The sequence below is a fragment of the Sapajus apella genome, unplaced genomic scaffold, assembly GCF_009761245.1.
Source record: "Sapajus apella isolate SASKATOON/1434 unplaced genomic scaffold, GSC_monkey_1.0 scaffold689, whole genome shotgun sequence".
Lineage (NCBI taxonomy): Eukaryota > Metazoa > Chordata > Mammalia > Primates > Cebidae > Sapajus > Sapajus apella.
The window spans coordinates 19,819-26,934 of record NW_022437615.1 but is presented as its reverse complement, the minus strand read 5'-3'; positions in this window follow the sequence as shown (position 1 = coordinate 26,934).

Here is a 7,116-nt window from a genome sequence, read left to right as displayed (position 1 = left end):
TTTTTTTTTTTTTGGGACAGAGTTTCGCTCTCGTTACCCAGGCTGGAGTGCAATGGCGCGATCTCGGCTCACCGCAACCTCCGCCTCCTGGGTTCAGGCAATTGTCCTGCCTCAGCCTCCTCAGTAGCTGGGATTACAGGCACGTGCCACCATGCCCAGCTAATTTTTTGTATTTTTAGTAGAGACGGGGTTTCACCATGTTGACCAGGATGGTCTCGATCTCTTGACCTTGTGATCCACCTGCCTCGGCCTCCCAAAGTGCTGGGATTACAGGCGTGAGCCACCGCGCCCGGCTATTTTTTAATTTAAAGATAGGGTTTCACCATGTTGGTCAGGCTGGTCTTGAACTCCCGACCTCAGGTGATCCGCCCACCTTGGCCTCCAAAGTGCTTAGATTACTGGCGTGAGCCACTACGCCCAGCCTAATTTTTGTATTTTTAGTAGAGATGCGGTTTCACCATTTTGGCCAGGACGGTCTCGAATTCTTGACCTTGTGATTCATCCACCTCGGCCTCCCAAACTGCTGGGATTACAGGTGTGTGCCACCATGCCTGGTCTGTATAGTTTTTATATTAATCCTTATATGGACTGGATTCTTGTCTGAGACACAATTCCAAATTTTGACTGCCTGTAGCTATGAGATTTAGTGTGCTGTATTCAAGTGGGAGCGTGACAATTCTTATTTTCAGCTGGGCGAGGATACAAGAGTCACAGTCTCATTGGTGTGTTGGGCCCTATCATGACACACTGTGCAGCTAAAGGGCTTTAAAATGTACACCTGAGAGTCACTATCTGCTCTGATACCTTCATGCCTGTATGGATTCACAATCTTACTCATTCCCTAGAATCAGGAACGAGATTGAACATCTCTCTTATTGGCTGGATCCAGGTATGAGAGTTATCACCGTTCCTGTGATCTGAGTCCATCAATGAGTCACCATGGGAACTGTGGCCATATTCACTTATGATCATCACAGGCCCAGAACCTAGGGATGTGAGGCTCCTGCCTGAGCCCTGCCTGCAGCGAGCCTGTGACATATGTCTGCATCCATCACCTCAGAGTTGTGATACATTTTCTGCCTGAACTTTGCCAACAAGAAAAATTGTGACGTATTTCTGCACCCAGCAACCTGTTGATGTGTCTCTCCTGCCTTGGATTGTCCCACAGAGAGCATTGTGACATACTGCTGGGCCCAACACCCAGGTGAGCTGACTTTGTTCCTGTTGTATTGCTTTCAGGAGGAGATTTTTAAATATTCTTGGCTAAGCATGCTAATGATGTGACCCTTCAGCCTGGTCTCTGCTTTCATAACAGACTGTGACATATCCATGGCCTAGTGCCTAGGTGCTGTGTCTCTCCTGCTTGCTCCTACTGAGAGGTGGCATTGTGACATATACCTTGGTTCAGCTCACAGGTACAATAATGACTAGCATACCTTGTGTGTTGAACCAGCGAACAGAAGAGATACTCTCATATTTAGGCTTACAAAAATGAGTAAGGCCCTGTGTCTCCTCTTTGTAAGAAGCTTATAGAAAGTTACTACTCTCACCCACCCTCTCACATTGACAGAGCCTACAGGTGATGTTTTGAATCTCTCATGCAAATGTAGTCTACAGCTTAAATTGTGACATTCATACCTCAACATCAAGCCACAAATGGAATGGTTACTCATGTTTAAACACAGCTTTTAGGCAGATGAAAACTCTCCTATCTGGACACGATCAATAAGAAAGATGTTGACTTTCACACCTGGGCTTAGGGCCACAGGTACAATCAAAGTTCCCTCTAACATGAAAATTTCAGAGCAAATTTTGACTCTCGCGTATTGTATAAAGCCACCGAGTGGTACAGAGATTGTTCTAGGAGGGCCCTGCACACAAGTGAGATTGTAACTCTCATATGCACACCCAGGCGAGAGTAAAGATTGTCATTGTTTCACATGAACACAGCTCACTGTTGAGGTTCTGAATCTCACACCCTGAGGTGGCTAAAAGTTGCAAACTTGACTTTCATACGTGAATCTGTTCCACAGTGGGTTCATGACACTCAAATTAAGATTCAGCAAACCCATGAGGCTGTGACTTTACTTACAAAACACAATTCACAGAACGAATGGGGCTCTCAAACTGAGATCCTGTTGACCACTGAGATTGTGACTTGTGTACTTAGAACTACCATACGGAAGTTGACTCATGCCTAGAATGGGGACATGTGTGAGATTGTTAATCTCAACCCTGGACCTTCTGTAGGTGTTATTGTTACATATGCTCCAGTCCAGCACCTGAGTGGTTCGACTCTACTGCCTGGACACAGGTCACACATGAGATTGTAACATATAACGGCGCTGAGCAGAGGGGGCATTTTGACATCACTGGGCCTTGCACACAGGTCATGTGTCTCCTCTGGTGCCTTGATGCTGCCCACAGGAGGCATTGTAATATACCAGTGGGTCCTATGCCCATTTGATTTAACTCTCCTGCCTAAGTCCTGCCTATGCAGAAAATTGTTTCATATCCCAGACCTGTCACCCAAGTGATATGACTATCTTTATTTGCCTGGTCTTAGCTCTTAGGAGAGAACAAAACATATAACTTTGTTCATTACTGAGCTGATGTGACTTCTCTTGTCTTCTGAGGTTTTGCTCACAGGGGAGATTGTGACATAAAGCTGGGCCCAAAACCATGGTGATGTTACTCTTTTGCCTTGGCACTGTCCTCAGAAGGCATTGTGAATATTGCTGTTACCAGCACCAAGGTGAAGTGTGTCTTGTGTTTGGACCCTGCCCACATAATGCATTGTGACATATCTTTGGGTTCATCAACTATTTGATTGGACTTTCTCCCCTTACCACATCTTTGCCTATAACAGATATAGTGACATACATCTGGGCCTACACCTAGGAAATGTGATGCTCCTTTTTTGCCTGGGCTGTGTTTAGAAAGAAAGAGTGATGTGTTGCTGTTTATCACCTAAGTGATGTGACCCAGCACATTGCCTAGTGCAAAGGTTATGTGAAACTTCTGCCTGGTCTCTGCCAGTGGGAAATTGGACTGTATCTCTGGGCCCATAACCTAGATAATGTGAGTGTCCTTTTCTTTTTTGAGTGTGTCCACAGTGGAAATTGATATATTGCCAGTTCTCACACCCAGTTTTTGTGACTTTCCTGCTTGTGTCATCCCCACATGGGATATTGTGACATACTTCTGAATCCAATACCAAGATGATATTACCCTTGCCTGGAATGTTGTGACATCTCTCTGCACCCATCACCCAGGTGATTTGACTTCTTTCTCCTGCCTGGTCCCTGCTCACAGGAGGCATTGTGATATATCACTCAGCTCAGCACCTACATCATGTGACTCTCCACTCATGCCTCATCGATGCTCACTAGGGTTATTGTGAAATATGACTTGGTCTATCCCACAGGCTTTGTGACTTTCTTCTTCCTGAGCCCTAACACAGAAAGCATTGGGATATACCTGTGTGTCATTGCCCAGGTGAGGAGATTTTTCTGCCTAGGCCCTTTTCTTAGGGGGTATTGTGACATATTGCTGGATCCAGCACCTAAATGACGATGTGACTGTCTTCTGCTGCTTGGGCTCTGCCCAAGAAGGAATTGTGATGTATCACAGAGCCAAGAATCTAGGTGTTGGGACTCTCCTCTTCTGCCTGGGCCCTGCGTATATTCTATGTTGTGATACATGACTGGGATCAAAACCTACGTGATGCAACTCTTCTAACTGGGCCCTGCCAACAGGGATATTATGACATCTTTTTGTTCATCACTCATATGTTGTGACTCACTTCTGCCTATGTCCTGACAAAAAAGGGTACAGGGGCATGTCCCTTCATCTAGCACCTAGGTAATGTGACTTTCTTATTTTTCTGGCCCTTGCATATATGGGGTATTAAGACATATGGCTGATTCCTAAATCAATAAGATTTAACCATCCTGCCTTGTCCCTGCCAACAGAAAGCCTTTCTACATATCCCTGAATCCATCACCTAGGATATGTGACATATCCCTGAATCCATCACCTAGGATATGTGAGTTTCCTTTTCTGCCAGCATTCTGCCCACAGGAAAGACTGGGACACAATGCTGGGCCCACCGTTGAGATGATGTGTCTTTCCTGCCTGGGTATTGCCCGCAGGGAGCATTGTGACATATCACTGGGCCCAGCATCCAGGTGATGTGACTATGCATCCTGTGCCCTGCTTTCAGGAAGGGATTGTAAGATATCCATAACTGAACACCCTGGTAATGTGACTCTTCTACATGGTCTTTGTCCTCAAGGAAGATTTTGACATATGCCTTGTCTGGCTCCCAGATGAGATGACTCTCCTGCTCACTCTCTACCCACAGGCATGATTATGACATATATCCTTGCCCATCTCACAGGTAAGATGCTGACCCTCTTTCCTCAAACCTGTCAATATAAGAGATACTTTCATAGCTAGGCTTCGTGAAATGGGTAAGGTCCTGCATCTCCTCTTTGTATGAAAGTCATAGGAAACTGTAACTTCCTTGTATCTTATATCAAGCCCTCCAGTGGTACAGAGGATGTCATCTCAGGGCCCACAAAACAAGCAAGATTCTGTTTCTCATACACACACCCAGCCAACTGTTGGGATTGTCACCCTCATATCTAAAAGAGCCTAATGGTGAAACGCTGAACTCACAGGCAGACATAGTCTGCAGTTAAAATTCTGACTGTCATATGTGAACACCTGGTCACAGTTGGGATGGTGACTCATTCATAAACACAGTTCATATAGAGGTCAGGACTCTCCCATCTGGATTCAGCCAATAGGAGAGATGTTGACTCTCATATGTGGACTTAGGGCCTCACATACAATCATGGGTGCATACCGCCATGAAGGTCCCAGAACAGATGTTGACTCTCTTACATAGTATACACAGCCCTTGAATGGTAGAGAGACTGTCCTCACAGAGCCCAGCACACAGGTGACATTGTGACACTCCTTTGGACAGGTGGCCAATAGTAAAGATTGTCATCCTTTTACATACACACAGCCCACTTGTGAGGCTCTGAATCTCCCACCTGGAGCAGTGGAAAGTTGGATAACTAACTCTCATACATGGATCTGGTCCATAGGGGGATTGGTGAATCTCAGACCAAGATTCCCCACAGCTGTGAGGCTGTGACTGCACTAAAGGAAAGCAGTTTTCAGAAGGAATTAAGTCTCTTTTGTACAGATCCAATTTATTTTTGAGATTGTGGCTCATGTACTCAGACCAAACCTACAACTGGGACATGTGTGAGACTGCTGAAACATCCCTGGACCTTCCTGTAAGTGTGATTCTGATGTAAGCCTCTGCCCAGAATCTGAATGATATGATTCTTTCCTGGGTCTACCCTCTAGTAGAGATTATGACATGTCATTTTGCCCAGCACTTAGCTGATGTGATCTATTCTGTCTTGGCTCTGCTCATAGAGGATATTGTGATGTATTTATAGGCCCTGCACTCAGGTTATGTGATTTTTGCCTGTGGCCTGCCCACACTGCCTATTTTGACTTACTGAACAGTCCAGCACCCAGGAGATTTTACTCTTCTGTCTGGGCCCTTCCTACAGGGGGCATTATGAAATATTTCTGTGTCCATTATTTGTGTGTGGATATGTGTTTTGAGACAGAGTCTCGCTCTATCACCCAGGCTGGAGTGCAGTGGCACAATCTCAGCTCACTGCAACCTCTACCTCCCAGGTTCAAGCAATTCTTATACCTCAGCCTCCAAGTAGCTGGGATTACAGGCACCCACCATCACGGCCAGCTAATTTTTGTATTTTTAGTAAAGACATGGTTTTACCATGTTGGCCGGGCTCTTTTCAAACTCCTGACCTTAAGCGATCCACCCACCTCAGCCGTCCAAAGTGCTGGGATTACAGGCATGAGTCACCATGCCCGGGCATACCCATGTGTTTTGACTCTCTTCTGCATGATTTCTGTTAATGGGGGGATTGAGATGTGCCTCTGGGCTCAGCACCCAGCTGATGTGACTTGTCTCTTTTTCCTATGTTCTGCTCACATAAACGATAGTGACATATCGTTAGGCCAGATAAAGTGACATTCTTGTCTTGATTTGATCTTGCTCTCAAAAGTCATTGTGACATATTGCTGGGCTCAGTACAAAAGTGGTTTGAGTCTTCATGCCTGGACTCTGCTTACAGGGGAATGTGACATATCTCTGTGCCTATCAACTATTTTATGTGACCCCCCTTTTTCACCTGAGCTTTGCCTATAGAAGACATTGTGACATATCGCTCAGTTCTGCACCCAAGTGACTTGACTTGCCTCTTCTGCCTGGGCAATACTTACAGGAAACATTGATATATATCTGTGGCCCCAACATGTAGATGATGTGACTTTTTTTCTTTTTTTCTTGGACCCATCCACAGTGGGAGTTGCAGCATATCACTTGGCTTACCGTTTGTGTGATGTGACTCTCCTCTCATGTCTAGGCCCTGCCCACTGAGGTGATTGTGACATGTATCTGGTGTAGCCCCTGGGTTATATGATGCTCCTCTTTTCCATGAGGAAGGAGGATGCATTGTGAAATTATAGCATGCATTGTGAAATCTCTGGTTTACTCACCTTGGTTATATGACTTTCTTTTATTTGCCTTTCCATCAGGGGGCATTGTGACATATTGCGGGGTCCATTATCTAGATGATGTGACCCTCCTCACCTGCCTGCATGTCACCCAAAGGGGACATTGTGACATATCTCTGAACTAATTTTCTACATAATGTGCCTCTTCTCTGCTGCCCAAGACATGCCTATAAAAAGATTCTTTAGGCCCCTGTGACGCATCTCTTGGCCCGGCACCCAAATATCATGACTTTCCTGACTGGGCTCTGTCTAGAGGAATTATTATGATATGTCACTGGGCCCTGAACACAACTTATATGACTCTTCTGCCTGGGCCTTGCCCTTAGAGGGGATTGAGACATACTCCGGGTGAAGAATCAAGGTAATGTTACTCTTATTTCTCAGCCTTTCCCAAAGGTAAGATTGTGACATATAACTCAGCCCAGCACACAGATGAGATTTTTACTCTTGTATGCAAACCCAGCCAAAAGTTACTATTGT